Source organism: Peromyscus maniculatus, chromosome 17 (assembly GCF_049852395.1).
Source record: "Peromyscus maniculatus bairdii isolate BWxNUB_F1_BW_parent chromosome 17, HU_Pman_BW_mat_3.1, whole genome shotgun sequence".
In the NCBI taxonomy this organism is placed as follows: domain Eukaryota; kingdom Metazoa; phylum Chordata; class Mammalia; order Rodentia; family Cricetidae; genus Peromyscus; species Peromyscus maniculatus.
This window is the reverse complement of record NC_134868.1, coordinates 33842317-33861210: the sequence shown is the minus strand read 5'-3', so window position 1 is coordinate 33861210 and position 18894 is coordinate 33842317. Positions and strand designations below refer to the sequence as shown.

At 38.1% G+C, this 18894-nt stretch overlaps 1 pseudogene; it reads right to left on the bottom strand.

Moving 5' to 3' along the window:
* Positions 1–14945: 14945 nt before the first annotated feature.
* On the bottom strand, positions 14946–17408 carry LOC102916158 (non-selective voltage-gated ion channel VDAC3-like; annotated as a pseudogene).
* Between the last annotated feature and the right edge of the window lie 1486 nt (positions 17409–18894).

Sequence of the window (18894 nt, the reverse complement as noted above, 5' to 3'; positions counted from 1 at the left end):
ATAGACTATGATAATTTTATTTAATACAAGTATTAGTATCTGCTGTTACTTCAAGATGTGTATATAATAAAGAATTAACCAGGGAATTTGCATTCTCCTTATAAAGTTGTAAGACAGTATGACTCTCTAAAGGAAACCATAATACAGTTACCCATAAAGTTATTTTTAACAATTATATCTAACAAAGAAAAGTAAACCCAACCATGGCAAGCCATACTGAGAGGAGACTCAAAGTTGCTTTCACTTTTAGCTGACAATGAGGGGAGGTGAAAATATGCAGAGATGGAATGAAATGCAACTGGCTGGTGACTTAACTCATTTTTTTAAGGCCCAGTGTGGCTCAGGTCAACAATACAGAATCCCTAGATCAGTGGTTCTCAACCTTCCTAATGCCTCGACCCTTCAATACAGTTCAAGTTGTGGTGAACCCCAACCATAAAATCACTTTTGTTGCTACTTCATAAGTGTAATTGTGCAACTGTGATTAACTGTATTGTAAATATCTGTGTTTTCCAATGGTCCTAGGCTACTCTTGTGAAAGGGTCGTTGACTCCTGGGGTCGAGACCCACGGGTTGAGAACCACTGCCCTAGGCATTACAGCAGCTAGGAAAAATAAATAGGTCAGACTCACGGCTCAACTCCTTCCCACGGTTCTCCATCGAGTGTTTACATAGAAGGCTGCTGTCCTGAGAGAAAGGACCCGAGGCAGAAGTGAGCGGTAGCCTGCAAGCTGGAAGAGCAGGAGCATAGCCAATACATCCTGATCCCCATGGCCCATGATCAGCTCCTACACAGCTACTGAAGGCTGGGCGTATAGCAGGGGCTCAGAGGACCCTCAGGCATCACTGAACTCTGACAGGGAGGAGAGAAAGTCCACCAAGCCTCCCTTTATCTCCCTCTTGCACCAGCAGAAGGCTGAAAGTGGGCAGAAGGGCGGAGAGAAACTCTGGCCAGCCCTGCAAAGGTTCTGGTCCTGCCCACTGACCACCAGTAGCCAATGAGAAGTTGCATCCAATTAATGCAGCCACAGCAAAGCCCTTATCTGGGAGTCCTATTCAGTTATCAGCTTTGCCCTCATAGCTTGGCCCCAGCAGCTTCACAGGTGTTTCGCTTTGAGTCTCCATCATCACTTTATACGCAATACCAGAAGATCAAACATTTAAAGGTGCCGCGAAGAGGCAACGAGACAACTCACCATCAAGAGAAGGTGTCTACTACATTCAGAACTGGGTTGGTCAAATGAAGAGGCACACACACAAAGAGAGAGGAAGGAACAAAGGGGGATCGGGGAGGGGGGCAGGAAAGGCGTGAAGGAGAGGACCTAGTACAACAGAGCCTCTAATAAAACCCAGTATATTTTTAAAAATCAAACATTTTTCCCCACAGGTTCAAATATTCAGTCAAATGTCTTATGAGATTATCTTACAGGTAATTTATATGTTTAGTTTATGAAACTCTAGTTTGGGCTCTTGAAGATTCTTAAGGATTTCCCCATAATTTTAGCTCTCCTTGCAATTTACAATCTGAAGAAATCAGACTTGGTGGTGTCCTCCATGGGGTGCACTGGACTTCAGTCATTTTTCTTCATGATCTCATTCAACACGTTCCTCTGTTCTCTGAACTTCTTCTAAACTAGCAGTTGAAGCAAAGCTCTTGACCAGATTCAATGCGAACCTTTTGAACAAACTTTATATAGGTGGTACTGGGTCCATCAAGATTCTATTATGTTGCTGGAAGACTATTTCCTTTCTGTCTCTCTCTCTCTTAGCTTTTGTTTGTTTGTTTTTGGGTTGTTTATTTGTTTTGTTCTTTTGTTTTGTTTTGAGATGGAGTTTCTCTGTGTATTAGCTTTGGCTTTCCGGACCTCACTTTGTAGACTAGGCTGGCCTGGAACTCACTGAGCTCTGCCTGCCTTTGCCTCCTGAGTGCTGGGATTAAAGGCATGTGCTGCCTTGCCCAGATGTATATTTTGTTCTTTTATTAACTCATGTATGCATGTCCCATAGCAATGAATTGCTAAGTTACCTATTGGAGTCAATCAATTTCAGGTTTGGATATTTAAATTTTGTTTTTAAAGTTTTCATGCCAGCTCATTTGGGTATTTCCTTTTATTTGCGGATGGGGTGACTAGTTAAAATTGCGACTTTTTTTTTTTTTTTTTTTTTTTACTGCACTGGGCTGTGTTTAAAAGCTTTAAGATTATAACTCAGCACCGGGTTAAGCTGCCATTTCACTTTAGAGAAATACAATGAAACAATCTCCCTTAGAGTCTACTGCTGTCTCTCAGGGTGGCCCCCTTAGGGCTCAGAAAGCTTGTACTATACACAGTAGTGTGTCTCAAAAGTTCAGACTCCACTGAGAGAGGTGAGCTGCTTCCCAGCATGCCCCTCTTCACTGTTTCTACCAAGCCTCCCTGCTTATGCTGTGAGCCCCAGAGCACAGTCCCCTTGACTGGGGCCACCTGGAAGCAGCTTGTGCCTTGCTAGGAAGAACACTCACAGATAAGCAGTCTCCAGAAGCGATGATGCTGGAGGAAAACATTCCTCCCCTGGAGTCTCAGAGAAGAGAGAGAGAAAAAAAGAGTATTTCAGCTGTGAAAAAGCTTTAATTTGTTCACTAGTCTCTCTCCTACACTGAACAGAAAAAGAAAAACTGACTTCAGGTAAATTTATGATTCTGAATTTTGGCAAAAAGAGCTGCTTCCATTAATCTTTCTGTGTGTTTAAACCTGAGCAGGACTATATATAGCAGTCAGCGGCATGGATACTGACCCTTCTGCCTCCAACTCGCATTTAGATGAGAATACAAGCTTCTAAGCTGCTAAGATTAGTAGAGGAGAAAGAAGGGAGATAAAGTAGGTCCCTCTTTACAGGGCTTCTATTATTGATAAGACCTCAGAATAATTTGACTCGGTGGGCTTAAATCTGGAATCAGTTTACACTTGCTGGCTGCGCAATCCTCTGGAGCTTGGCAGCAACCTTAGATGCTCAGGACTGATATTGCTCAGGACTGATATCGCTCAGGTGGAAATCCCGCTTTCGGGGAAAGAGCCGTTCAAAACTTCCTCTGAAGCCTCCTATCTATCAGGCGTCTTAGGTTGCTTGTAGTTTCTATTTGCTTAGAATAAAAATGTCGGAGCAAGGGAATGTGAATGCAGAGGATGTTCACAAACCAGGGAGGCTGAAGCAACATGAACACAATTGCATCATCCTTTATCATGAAAGCCTATGGCTACGTATATAATGTGGTTTAAAAGGTGACTGTAGGGAGGCAGGGACTATGAGAAGCTCACAGTGAGGTCTTCAAATCAGACTTCCAGTAGAGAAATCTTGTCTTGGTTGCAGTAGCCCCGGCCCCAAGTTGGGCAGTTCGTTAGACGGGTAAGTTTCCTATTCCTGAGCCAAGGACCTACATGTAGCTAGAGTTTTCCTGCCTTGCCCACAGTCAGGACAAATCTTTGTCACCCGCCAGTCCCACAGCCGCTCAGACCCAACCAAGTAAACACAGAGAATTATATTGCATACAAACTGTATGGCCATGGCAGGCTTCTTGCTAACTGTTCTTATAGCTTAAATTAATCCATTTCCATAAATCTATACCTTGCCATGTGGCTGGTGGCTTACTGGCGTCTTCACATGCTGCTGGTCATGGCTGCGGCTGGCAGTGTCTCTCTGCCTCAGCCTTCTGCTTCCCAGAATTCTCCTCTCTCCTTGTCCCACCTACTTCCTGCCTGGCCACTGGCCAATCAGTGTTTTATTTATTGACCAATCAGAGCAATTTGAAACACAGACCATCCCACAGCACCTACACATTTCCTAAACTTGCCACAATCAACTTAATATAACCATGAGCAAAATGCTGAGGAAGTCATCAGAGTACACGCATGATCATTTGGGATTTTAGGACAGGGGATATGCATGATAGTCAGGTGCTCTGAGTCACAAAATATGTATTTGAAATTGCCTTCATTGCTCTGTGGTTTAGAACTCTTTACTTCCTATTACTGGTAGTTGTGATTTTCTGAATTACTTGTTGTAAAATGAATCCTTAAATATTACTAATTTCATTCTTGTCCCCTTACCTTAGCTGCTAATTTTGTGGTTGATAAACTTTTTTTTTCTGTCACAAACATCTTTACCATCTTCATTAGAATGTAACAACTGGTAGCAAGACTTGGAAACTGAAGCAAACATCTTTATCTGTGCAGCCCAGATTCTATGTTTGCCCTCTGTACTCTAAGGGCATACATTTTCATCAGGGAATCCAGATTTAGTTCTCTGAATGTGATTGAAAAATGTCTTCTATAAACAACAGTACTTCCTTAACCACACTCACTGCTGCATGGTCAGAGCCTGCTGTATGGATATTGCTTTTTTCATTTCCTGCCTCTCTTTCTTTCGTTCTTTCTCTCTCCATGTATCTGTGTATGTGTGTGTGTGTGTGTGTGTGTGTGTGTGTGTGTGTGTGTGTACATGTGTGTGGAAGTACACATGCCTATACCCATGGAGGCCCGAGGAAAATGTCAGGTGTCCTGTTATATCATTCCCTGCCTTATTCCCTTGAGACAGGATCTCTCACCGAATGTGGTTCTAGGTTGGCAGCCAGCCATCCTCCACAATACTGCTGTGTCTACCCATCAGAGCTCTTGGTTACAGGCACATGCTGAAGAGTAGCTGTTTGTTTTCATAGATTCTGGGGATCTAAACTCAGGTCCTCATTCTTGTGAACCAAGCACTCTTTCTTGCTGAGTCAATGCTTCAGCCTAATTTTTCTTCCTCAAATGCGTTTTCTTCTTCAGCTATATCTTATTATGATCACAAATAGCATATCCCATATCTCAGGTCATTTGTCTGGTTATGGAGCATCCATATTAAAAGAAGCATTTTTGCTAGCTTTAAAAAATCTTCAACATTGTAAAGGAAACAGAATGCAATTTGTATGTTTTTAAATATTTCAAGTCATATTTTAAAGTAGTAAGATCAGCATGTCTCCTTGAGTAAAAACTTTCATTATTTTAATTATTTACAAAACTATATGGTTCTATGAAATGTGTCATATGATCAAACATTATCCATAATTATTGTTTTAAAATGCTGAGCAGTGACTTGCTAAGAAGCTTCATTACAATTTCAATTGTGACCTTCTTTTATTCCATTAGAAATGTCATATGTTTCATGTGCAATGAATATATTAGCTCCACTATTATATATAAAGAGGGGCTGTGGATATTTTACCCATGCCCTAGTAGTTAAAAACTCATTGCAGAAATTTATATGTGTGCTTATATGCATATGTACCAAATATAAGCATGACAAACTCATCAAAAAGATTGAAAAAAAAGGTTTCTAAAGTATTATTATATTCTCTCTAAACCTCCTGTAGGAAAACGAGGATGCAATATATTGATTTCCCTAATCTTCATTTTCGTTAAAGCTTCCACTCTTACCATGATTTAATTACTGTCAATTACCTAAGAGGATTTTACACCTTGATCATCAAATCTCATGCTTGTCAGAGACCTCAGAAATTATCTAGTGTTTGCCAATTTTGAGTGATAATTTTAATCAACTAGGGTGCTTTAAAAACAAACAGACCTCCCACTGTTGGAGACTCCGATCTTATAGGGAACAGAATTTAAAAATGTCATGGAATGGTCATCATATTTGACAGCCCTTCTCTATAACACTTGGCCAAACTTCAAACTTTTATTTGGTCTGTGATTGACTACCATTGGTGCCAGGAAATTTCATCCTTCCAAATGATGCTTTTTTTTTTTTCTTTTTTTCTGCTATGTCTCTTTTAATAGCCTTTTTCATATTGAATCTAACTTTTTTTGGTTGCTTCCACCTAATTATCTCATTATTACTTGTGATAAATAAACCAACAAATTAAAGTTTTGATTTATGTAGTAGTCCTTTGACTGTTTGAGAGTGACTTGAATGTCTTGAGTTTGCTTAAAGGATCAGCAATCCAAATTCAAGGATAGTTGTGGGAGGCCAGCTCCCACCTTTTTGAAGGGTCCTTATGAGGAGGAGAGAGGGATAAAAAAATATTAGATAGAAAGAGACACCTACAGGAAGAGAAGAAAGACAGAAACACAGGATAGCTTTGGGAAGACCTGAGTCAATACTCCACAGCCCAGAAGTTTATTCAAAAGGGCTTTTTATAACAATGCCAAGGGGTGTGGCAAAAGACTCCCACTTGCTAGATCAAAGCACATCACACAGTCAAGTGCAGACCCTTCCAAACATCTGACAACCATACCTATGGTCAATCATCCCCTTGTGCAACCCTGCTGGGTAAAGCAAGCTCAGAATCTCAGACCTTGAGTAATTTGGGCCTCCACAGTTTCTTGTTTTTTGTTTTGTTTTCAATTTTTCAACTAGTAAAGCCCATGGTTCTCTTCTGGCCACATTCTCACCCCTTTCCTATGTTTTTCTAGGCAGTCTAAAAGAGTGAGAGAGGTACAAATTATTCACTATTCTCTGAAGCTACTAAAGGTGTATGGAGTTGAAAACTGTTCTGTTAGTTTATATGGTTCTTACTTTCAATTAGTATGATTTCTTACTTTCAATTAGTATGATTCTGTTTCATGATATGTGCTGATAATAAGCTAAGCCATCTCTAATGAATTAATGTGACATTGGCTTTTGAAGGTTCAAATGTTAAAGTTTTTGTGTAAAACATGTTTTGTTGGATCTAACCCATCAATACATATTACAGTGGTACTTCAGAACTTGGTCCTCAAATGCATAGACTCTTCCTCCTAGCCTCTTATTATTCTTGAACAGGTAAACCTACTTAGTATGCTTTTGTCCAGTTCTGGGCATTAAAAAATCAAGAAGTTGGAGGTCTAATCTAGAGGCCATTATAAACATTTTTAGCATTACTTCAAAGGTCGAAATCTCAAGAATGTAGTTGCTAAATCTATGTGTAAATTCTCTCAATCCAGCTTGTTTCCCATAAACAATGAGGATCCTACTAAAACCTCACAGAAATCTAGAGACGTCCACAGTTTTCCAGATTAGGAAAGCAAAGAAAGGGGTTTAATGAAAGCAATTTGTTCTCTTTTTACTGTGATTTCTTGAGATTTTTACTAATTTACTTTTTGTATCATATTCCTTCCCAGATTCTGGACAGCTGTTATCATTGAAATCTTGGGATAGTGAAATCTACTTTTTCTTCCTGGTTTAAAGGTTAGACCAAAATTTCCTGATGTGCAGTTTCCATGTATCTTTTTTTTATTGCCAAGATATCTAAACAATAACTGAGAGTGAGTCCAGAGTCTTACTCTAGAGACTTTCTGTGTCTTCCTCTTCTTCCCCAAATCCTTGAGGGTAGCTTTGCACTTCCTTCGTGGCAGCCACAGATAGGATGACAAGCTGTTATATTGGCAAGTAAGTCAAGCCTCTCTTTTATCCAAAGCCATTAGAAAAATTAATGCTACCATGTCTCTGCCTTGCAATTCCTTCCTATACAACAGTGCTCACCAAGGATACAGACCTATGGCATGAAGAGTGACACTAGATTAATGGTACTTGAATGTATCTGAAGGCATAGAGGACAGTGGACTTAACTCGAGTATGTATCACTTAAGCCCAGGTTATGTACTATTTTCCTCCTTCTGCATGAGAAGTCTCATCACAAAGGCAACCTGGAAAAATCATCAATGCCATCATATGAGCTCCAGCCACTGTTTCTCCATGCTTATAAGCACAGGCACAGTATAAATAGCTGCCTGCCTTCCTCAGTAGTGTTCTTAAATTCCTGGTCTTGTCATACTCCATTTCTAGAAAATAAATCTTCAGTAGAATGCCTTTGGATCAACATTTCTGAATCACAAGGGGAAGCATTTGACCTCATTGGGAAGACTTATTTCCAACTCAGGAGGCATTTAAAACTTTTTTGGTATTCATCCCACCTGTTCCAATGAAAATCTGTTTCATTTGCCAGTCAAAAAAGATAAGAATGAAGAGTTCCGTGTGTTTGTTGCTGATGGCTCCCAAGGATGGACCTGATGGGGCAGGGGCATGAGGGAATGAAGAAATGACATATGTACATACAGATAGAGACAGACAGACAGAAATGCTGGGGTCAGGCTGACTGGGTTCTCTGGTAGAGAAAACCCGGAACCTGGGGAGGTCAGCATACTTATTATATAGAATTGAATACTAAAGTGAAGTTATTACATAGAGCTGGATGGATTACTGGGTGGGGCTAGTACATACAGACTACCAAGAAGGTAGAGCTTGTGGTATACAGTTGAATCAAAGAAACATGTTTAACTAGTCTCAGTGGGAGCAATCTCTGTAGAACAGTCTTCAGGCTATAAATATTCAAGGGGAGAAAGCTATGGTGGACATTTCTGCACACACTGTCAATATCCACATATGGACCAGATGGGAAAGCACTGTCATTTTCCTCTGAGTCTCATCATGACAGGGAAGACTTTGCAGTTTCCCCAAGGGTCTAATGAGAGGGTCCTTACCATGGCCAGCTCCTGTCGATAACACACATTTACTCAGGACTTCACACACTCAAGATTCCCCACAGTTTTGTTTTTCTGTTTATTTGTTTTTCCTAAGTTTCAACATATACTAGTCTCTCAAGCCAATGGCTACTTTGACATGTTCTGCATCTTCCCTATTTTGGCACAAGACAACTTATATTATATACTTGCCTCCTTTTTGTTATGTTTTTTCAAGACAGGGTATCTCTGTGTAGCTTTGGAGCCTGCCCAGGAACTCACTCTGTAGACCAGGCTGGCCTCAAACTCATAGAGATCCACCTGCCTCTGCCTCCTGAGTGCTGGGATTTGACATTTGCCTTCTTAATGCAAATGATATGATTATGCAACTTGGGTTACTTGTTTTCTCATGCACTTATAACTTACTACTTTTTCACATAAAAGAAGTTAATATCGCATAGAAAAAAGAATAGAAAAGCTCAAGGAATTATGCTCTTGTCAAACTAAACCACAACTTTGTCAAAATAAGCATTTATATGCTTTTGTGTCTTCATACTCATTTTGTTATTATTGCTTTTGCTCTTGATTTCTTTTTGTATGCTTTGAAATTGTAGACTTTTTACCTTCAAATGTTTTTGTCTTTCTTCCTTCATGAGGATTATTTCTAAATTTCAGAAACTAATTCAGAAAATCCATTTAATACTTCATATTTCTAATGCTCATGGGTTTTGTTTCAGAGTATCTACACATTTTTCTCTTCAGATTTTGGAGATAAACTTTCCATCCAATACTGTCTCACAGATGGAGAGATACCATATTTTTCCTCTATAAATGGAAAGACAGCATGATTACCTTTTCCTCCTATTTCCTGTGAAAGTCTTAAAAAGCTGATTTCTTCTTGTTGATTGCAATTTGGCTTGGAGTTGCTGTTCAGTCTTTGTTAACTTGATTAATTGTCTCAGTTCATCACTTGTGCCTCCCCAACCCACAATTTTCAGTTTTTATTTGTTTTATATCTACTTCGAAATCCTCAGGCACTGATTCATAAGTAAGAAACCAAATGACATAATCTCTGAGTTCCTGGTGAGAACAACTTTTCTCTCTGAAGACGCTGTCATATTAGTGGATTTAAAAAACATGGAAGCTCCTCTCCCATTAGCATCTATCAGCGATGTCAGTATCTTCCCAGCTCTATTGTCATGGGGATTGTGTTCATTATCTTTTGATCAATATTTGTTCTAGTATATTTATTTATATGTTAGCACTCTAGCATAAAACTATCATCAGTTAAAGTATACTTTTGCATTAAATAGATCTGTCTTTGAAATAAGGAAAATAGACTATGAATTTTTTTGAGAAAATATATCTCATATTCTGACATATTGTAGGGAACATTCTTGGGAAAATTTTAATTTGTATAGTAACATTGCAATACAGACATGTGATTTAATTCTTTTTGTTAATAAGGTAGTCTACTATCTAATCACTATTAAATTAATCTAATCACTATTAAATTACTTGGCATAGTTTTATTGTAACTTTTATAAGCATTTTTATAATATATAATAGACATATAAATGTCTATTCCATGATGTAGCACAAAGTACTATTACTGGAAATACTTATATGTTGTGATGCCATACACATCTTTAAAAATATTAAACCTTTGACTTAATGCTTCAGTTCAGTGGTGATAATGACCAATGAAGAAACGTCTAAATGTACCAGGCTTTGCAAGACAATCAAATGAATCATTGGCATATTTACCTCTAGTCAGATAATATGGGATGAATTAAAATTACATATTATTATTCTGTGTGTTCTATGAGTGCATGTACATGCCATGCCATATGTGTATAGTGGTGTATAGAGGGTAGAGGATACCTTTGTGGAGCTCATTTTCTCTCTCTACTTTTATGTGGGTCCCAGGAAGTGAACTCAGGTCATTAGGTTTTGCAGCAAGTGCTTTGACCTGCTAAGACATCTTGCTTAGTTCGAGCTTAGATATTAAAAACAAAACAAGACATTTTATTTATTGTGTGTGGCAGGGCACATATGTATTGGTGTATGTTGGGGGGGGGTGTTGCCGCACCAGAGAATAACTTGTGGAAGTCAGTTTTTCCCATCTACTATGTGGGTTCTGTCTGGAGCCCAAACTAAGTTCATCAGGCCTAGTAGCATGTGACTTTACCTGATAAACCACCAGGCCAGCCCCAGGGGTGAAGTTTTGACTGCATTAAATCTATGGCTTAAGACTGTTAAATCTGGAAATAGGGAATAATTTCCCAGATTCATGCCCACAAGATTGTTCTTCTATATCTAATTTAAACATAGTTCATTCATTAAGTTCTGTTTGTTGTTTCTTAAATAAACCTGTGTTCAGGCACAGGAGAGAAGTCAGAATTTGGAGATGTTTAGTGTGCAATCAGTTTCTTCCAACATTTTATTCGATGACATCACTGTCCATCCACCTCTTAACTTCCACTTCTCCCCAGTGTGAATCCAGTCTTCTTGTTGGCATTGGAAGAGAGTTGGTGAGGAATTTACAAAGCCTGTAAGTAATGTTCATGGTTTTCACTTCTCTCGGATGTGGGGTGAGTCTTGGTACTCTAAGTACAGGTAGTGACAGCACCAGAAACTCCATCTATTTACAGGTGGCATGCTATGGTCTTTAGCTTTGTACATGGGTCTAGAATCCCATCATTTAGAATCATGACAATTTTTGCTTTCTGAAAATTCAATGAGCACAACTTCTGTAGTTGGGTTATTTTGATGTAATTTTATTTTAGTAAAAGTATACTTGTATTTAATTTATTCTGATATCCCCATATAAGAAAACAAATGGAAATAGCTAATTTTTTTAGTGAAAAAAATGCATGTAGTCATTTTGCCCATAGACACATTGACAAGCTTTGTTCATGAAGAGAATTTAAAGTAGATAGTTTTTGGAATGTGTTATAAAGCAGAGCAGGAATGAAAATGTGGGTCTGAGAGGGATGGAATTCAAATTTCTGAATAATCCAAATATATTCTTGCATGAGAATTTGACTCTATCCTGATTGAAAAACACACATTATTTTCTTGGATAAAAAATGGACTTTGCCTTGTGGGGCTTGTCATACCAATGACTGTCAGCTCTCTATTATGTCTCAGTTCTGGCACAAAAAGGCAGAGAAATCCTCTTGCCTCACTGATCTTCTGTCTTGCCAAACCAGTTGTTGTGGTCATGGTCATCATCCCAGGACTTTTTAAAGCTTGGTTGTCTGTTTAATTGCCTTTGCTGCCATCAGTCACAGGAAAACCAATTGATAGTTTATCTTTAAGGAAGAATTAGCCTTCCAATAAAATTCAAGCCCAACTTAAAATCATATGCATATACACATATATATTTCTAAAATTTTAAATAATATATATTCAAAATTAGAAGTCATTACAAATGAATAATTAAATACAAACATGATCTACTCTGTCCAAACTACAGCTCCTGCAACTACAGCTGATTCTCTGTCTCCACTATAGCATCAGGATGCAAGCGGTGTGCTCTATGCTTCCTGAAGGCAACTGTGGACATTCATGGTCTCCTAGAACCTCCCACACAGGAAAGTGAAGGTGGCTAAACCAGGTTCATGGGGAATATTCATGCCAGGTGCTGGAGAGAGGCTCCATACTTAAGAGCACTTGCTCCTTTTCTAGAAAAATTGAGTTTGGTTGCCAGCACCTGTGTTGGGTAGATCACAATAACTTGTTTCAGGGTATCCATTGCCCTCGTCTGGTTTCCATGTGCACCCATACACAAAAATGCACACATATACATTCAAATAAGACTAAACAAATCTTTAAACTAAAAATAATATTTGTGTCAAATTTAAGGGATGAATAAGTATTCTTATTTTTCATACAGATTTATCACTCCTGGTCAGTTTAATATATAAATGAGAAGGAATTTTTCATCATTTAGTCTTATAGGAATTATATTAGATTTGCTTTTAGTGATTATGTTGGGGAAGACATTTTTGAACACATGCTGGATGGAAATAAATGGCTGTGTTTTGCTCCAGGTGTATCTGTGACTTTTCCAGAGTAAGACATAATGAATGTATTCTCAACGAGTGTTAAACTTATACATTGGAGACTTTTGCCCAGGAAATTAGTTATACTGCCCTCTATGATTTCATGATTTTCATATGTATCAATCACGTTGTATATGGTCAGTACACATAATATTGAGGCATAAAGCATTCTATGCTTGGAGCAAAAGAGGCTCACTTGGAATTCTGGTTCTATCATTATGGCAAGGATTCTGTCTATACCAGCCTCCATCAGTTATGAAAGGAGAGTAACAGCCACATCCTTTCCTGCTCTTTGAATCTTGAATACACACCACACTACTTCAGTAAACTCTGGAGCAACTGCAAGTTCTCGTTGGGAGTGACCTCTTTAAATATATTGCAGTGGGAATTCAATTAAACACAAAATCTAGAACATTAAAACTCCTAGTGCAGCAATATCAAACAGCCAGAGGGGGACTAATAAACACTGGTGACACACATAACCCTTTAATCCCCCAGTGGAAACATTTCTCTTTGGGATAGTTTACTATTTCTATCTGAAAAACCACAAATATGCCTGAGGAAAGATATGATTGGTTTTTTTCCCCATCTAGTACTAGTTCATTAGAGTGAAGTTTATACCCAGAATTCAGAGAAAGCTCTTTTCTGATCATGCTAGCATTTGTGGTCCCTTGTATAGGGAGACAGGAATGAGTGGCAGGTTGGAGAAGGCCATATATCAGAGGCATCATTCAGATTATAAATGAAAGTGTTAGGAAACTTCCTTGGAGAGGGCTGAGTTGTAAGAAACTGAAAATGGGAAACATTTACTCCAGAGAGAAATTCTTCACACAATATTTAGTTTGCCTCCTCAGAGACTACTCCTTTCAATTTTAGAACAATACTGCTCACTGAGATTTTGCAGTTAAATAGCTTTTTTTTTCTACAACCAATTGTGGACTCAGTTCTAAAAATGAGCAAAAGAAGCAAAAAATGTTTGCAGAAAGGAAAAGTACTGCCTGGCTTGAAGTACTTGACTTGGCTCCTGTGTTCCAGGCACAAAGCATATTTAAAACATAGCTTACTAATTTTAAACACATTCTCTCAAACCTACTTTGCTTAACCAAGCTGCTGAAATGACATCAATTCATTTCTCGAATGCTTCCAAGAAAGTTTTTGAATTTCTTTAGACACCACAAAGAAAGCAAACATTGATAGAATACCTAGAATGAGTAGACTAATTAAGAGAAAATTATTCCATCTCATTTTCAAAACTGGTATACCTTTAAGAATATATACATATATATTACATGATTGCAGGTTAAAACTTCTAGTTTAATAAGACCAGAGGACTCATTATATACACTTTCCCTTTCTTGCAAGCTGCAAAGGCTCAAAAGGCTAGATTATATTCTGTAGCCAGAAGCAACACATCTTACTCATGGAGTAGAAATGGTAAATCACTAGCATGATACAATAAGAAAATGCTTCCCCTAGACTTCAGGTAGTGAAAACTTCAAGAGGTAGAAATATTTTCTCTCATATTTATCACGTTCCTGATTTGCAGCATTTCCCAAATCAGGATAATAAATAAAAGGAGCTTTCATTTCTTTTGTTAGAGCTCATGGCTGGACATGAGGTATAAAGACAACTGTAAAGAACTAGAGCAGCTAAAGGAGAATGCAGAGCTCAGAATGGCCCAAAGAGCATAGAGCTCTTCGTCGTAGCCCTATTCATTTGTAGATATTAATTTTGCAACTATAATAATTATTTGTTGATGACCATGCATGCTTTCTTTTATGAGAGACCTCTTATGTGTTCTCTTGTTAAAGTCCCAACCCCTTGCAGACTTGGAAAGTAATGTGCTCAAAAATCACTTCCCAGTGCATTGAAACAAACTTTCATGCTGGATTGTTTTTTAGTCAAATAAACAAGATGAAGTTAAAATGAAAGAAATAAACAACCATAGACTCTTTATATCCAAAATCAATAATTCACTTGAGATGGCATATGCTTTAGAAAAGTATTTTATTTTTTTATTCTTCCAAATATGATGTGTTTATTTTATACTGATGTAAACCCAAAGATCGCACTACACTATGGAGACTCATATAACAGAGGATCATTAAATAATAGAGTGGGGCCTGCAGGATATGCTGTACAAACTAGGGTGTTAGCTCACCTTCTTTAACTTGTCACAGCATTGTTGCTGAGGAATATATTTAAATTAACTCTGCAGGACTTAACTGAAATGTGGCACAAATGTGATAATTTCCAGGTTTGTCTTGCAGGACCTCCTTTAGGATAGACTTCAGCATGGAAAGGAATGCAATGTTTTTGGAAGAATACAAAATTCACACTTGAAATTTTACAGAATTTTAAGGCTAAAACATGGGTGGGTTTATTTTATTTCCAGGGACACACCACATTAAGCTTCCAGTACAAGCCCCAAACCAACTTTGTTACCTCCTGCGTTAAAATTCTTTCCTTCTATTAAAACTGAGAGGACCATGCCGGGCAGTGGTGGTGCACGCCTTTAATCCCAGCACTCGGGAGGTAGAGCCAGGCGGATCTCTGTGAGTTCGAGGCCAACCTGGGCTACCAAGTGAGTTCCAGGAAAGGCGCAAAGCTACACAGAGAAACCCTGTCTCGAAAAACCATAAATAAATAAATAAATGAATGAATAAATAAATGAATAAATAAATAAATAAACCTGAGAGGACCAATTGGACTCCTGGTTATAGGATCTGCTTATAACTCAGTCCAATTAAATCAGTATTATTTACTTTGGCTAATAGAAAGGTTTACTTCCTGGTGGATAGAGCCTCCCAATTCAGTATTGGTGGAAGTCTGCAGCGTTCCAGAGCTTTCCAAGTGGCAAATTATTCTGAGACAGTTTGGATTTGGCTTTGTCAAAACTCATCTTATAGCTAGCAAGCCCACCTTTAAAGGCCAATACAGCTCATTCATATGTGGTTGTTCCAGAATAATCTATATCAACATTACTACCAAGATTAAAACAATCCTATTTCTAGAAGGCTGTCTTAATTTGGATTACTATTGTTATGATGAAGTACCATGACCATACACAAGTTGAGAAGGAGATAGTTTATTTGGCTTATGCTTCCACATCTATAGTCCATCACTGAATGAAGTCAGGACAAGAACTTAAATATGGCATGAACCTGGAGACAGGAGATGATGCAGAGATAATGGAAGGATGCTGCTTACTGGCTTGCTCCCTTTGGCTTACTCAGCCTGCTTCATTTTACAAGCCAGGACCAGCAGCCCAGGGATGGCACCACCCTCAGTGGACTGGGCCCTCCCACATCAATGACTAATTAAGAAAATGGTCTATAGGCTTGCCTACAGCCCAACCTTGTGGAGGCACTTTCTCAGTTGGGGTTCTCTCCTCTCAGATTACTCTAGCTCAGTCAAGTTGACATAAAAATAGCCAGCACAGAGGAATTTAATTTCCCATTCTTCCTCTTCCTTGTGTTTGGTACAAATCTGTTCTCAATTGTCAGTTTCATCCTTTTAGACAACTTATTCTCCCCCGAAATTTCTGTCCTAAGATTCTGTGTTTCATTTTTTGCCTGAAGTGAAGCCCATAGTTATAGACCTCGTATTTGGTCTCTAGGTTGTCAGATGCCCTTTTCAGGCGTTAGTGAAAGCATGACCTGAGGTAGAAAATTCCACTGCACTACAAGATTTGGTTCTCAGATCTATTTTGACCATACCAAACTCGCGCCCGTTGTTAATGATGACCTAGGCAGCCTTTCCTAGGGTACAGTAAGTTGGTGTGTTACATATATTTAGAACCTGAGGGAGAGCTCACCCTGGTCCACCGAGGCAATGCCAAAGGCCTTCTCCTGGAAATTTATTTTCTAATATGCTTATTTCACCCCTATTTCTAGTAACTGTGATGTTCACTTTGCTTTCCTAAGGACTGAATATATTTCCTTTAAATATATGTATATTTATATGTATATGCTCTAAAAATAGAAAACATTTTAAAATTAAAACAGGTATGTGACTCTTTAATTGGAAGAAAAATGAAGCTCCAAAGAGTTCCCATGGGAGTAGTGTCCATCAGCAAAACGAATGTTCAAATGGAGATAAAGGTGATTGCCTCGTCTTTAAATACGTAAGAAAGTAGTTTTTGTGTTAGGGGATGTAGCAAAGCAAACAAATGAACAAGTGAGTCTGCTTGGCTTCATCCTACTTTTCAAGTGTGGGTTTATTGAAAGAATACATTAATTCTCAGACTTGTGAGGTCAAGTCCACATCTTAACTTTCTTTAGTGAGAACTCTTTCCTGAAAATGAGTAATGTGGCCAGCTATGATCAATGGGAATTATTTTTCAGAGATAATAGTGTACACACATTATCTATGAATTCCTGGTTCTCATTTAGTAGTATATTAAAAAATTAGTTCCAAATTTAGAGACTGATAGACATGTAGTAATTTACCTATACTCAGCTCTCCAGGAAATGTATGTATTTCCCCCTAAATATATAGACACAATTTAGCACTGTTTTTGCTGTAATGAGTGATAACTGAAAAGTCTTTTTTTTTTTTAAAATGTCCTCTTCAGAATTGAGGTCTCCCCACATTGGCTGTGAAAAATTGTAATCAGTTTACCCTGAGGCCCACACTTCCTTAACTATCCTTCTTTTCTTTTGTTCTGTTCGCAGCATTGAGAGCTTTCTAAAATATTACATAATTTGCCTATGATGGATGCACCAAATATTACATACTACATGAGACAGAAGATGAGCCAAAGAAATCTTACCTTACTGACATAACTAAATGGAAAACCTAGGAACACAAACTCACGGCTGTGGTTGAGTGGCATCTGTAGGAGCAATGCATGCAACCACAGTCTCATTGCCTAGTGGTCTGGGTAGGCACAGCAGAAGACTGGAGAAGCCTCCCCTAAGCCCTCTTATAGACAGCAAGCTTTCCAGATTTTATACAACATCATAATGGCCTCCTTTTATACCAGTCTTGCAGCTTAGAAAAAGGATGAAAAGATAGAGATGTTGTGAAGTCCTGATGAAGGAAGGAATCATAGAATTTAACATAAATGTATTCTGGTTTATGTGATCTGATATGTCAAGGTTTTTTATCTGTCCTTTGCAGCAGCAGATATCCTTAGATACTGGTAAACATCACAAAATTATTGATTTTTGTCTGAGAGAGAATAGATTTTTGAAAATCTTAGGGAAATAGAAATATTAAGAAAATAATAAGAAATATTAAGAAAAATAATCTTAAGAATCAGTAATCTTAAATTAAATGATATGATGTACTTGAGTTTTCTATCATACTATGCCAGCACTTAATAATTTGAAGTTACAAACTCATAACAATCATTAAATATTCTTTGATAATAGGGTTTACTATTTTTCTTACAGTTTTTTAAATGTAGCATTTAGCTAACATTACTCTGAGTAGATGCTATCCCTAGGACGGCATATATATGGAATGGCCTATAAGAATATCCATAAGAGGAAACTTGAGGATAAAAATTATATAAAACAGATATATTTATATTTTAAAACAATCAAATAAATTAATGAATATAAAAACTGCAAAAACTGGTATGGAAAAAAATTAGTGGAATAAAATATATGGTTATATTTAGTTCAATGGGATTCTCTTGTGTTTGGATATATACAAATACACTCAGGGATGGATGCCACAAAGTATTCACTGCCTATCTCTGATGCAGGTTTCAGAAAAGAAGGCCCAACACTGTAGATGTATTCAATGGTCTTATTAAATAATAAACACAGAAACAATGTAAAAGAGAAAGCCGAGAGGTCAGAGCTCAGAGCTAAAATCTCACCCTTCCTGCTGCGGTGTCCCAGCTTCCCGAAAAGAGAGCTACTTCCTGTGTGTAAGTCGATTTTCCAGTCATTCTGCCTTCTCATTGGTTGTAAACCCAAACATGTGACTGCCTCATCACTGTCTGAATGTACAGCCCCCTAGGTCTTAAAGGCATATGTCTCCAATGCTGGCTGTATCCCTGAACACACAGAGATCTATGGGATTAAAGGCATGTGCCACCACCACCACACTCTGTCTATGGCTCTAATAGCTCTGACCCCCGGACAACTTTATTTATTAACATACAATCAAAATCACATTTCAGTACAATTAGAATACCACCACACAACACACCTAAATATAAGGACACTAAGCTACTTTAGCATAATGAGAATTTGGAAAATACCATGTGCAACAACTGTTACCTCCCTACATTCTTTTCTCTTAGTAGTCTATAGCTCTGTTAGAGTGAATGGATATGGAAGCCATCTGTAGAAAGATGATGTCATGGGTGCATTCCTATTTTCCTTTTATTTTCTGTA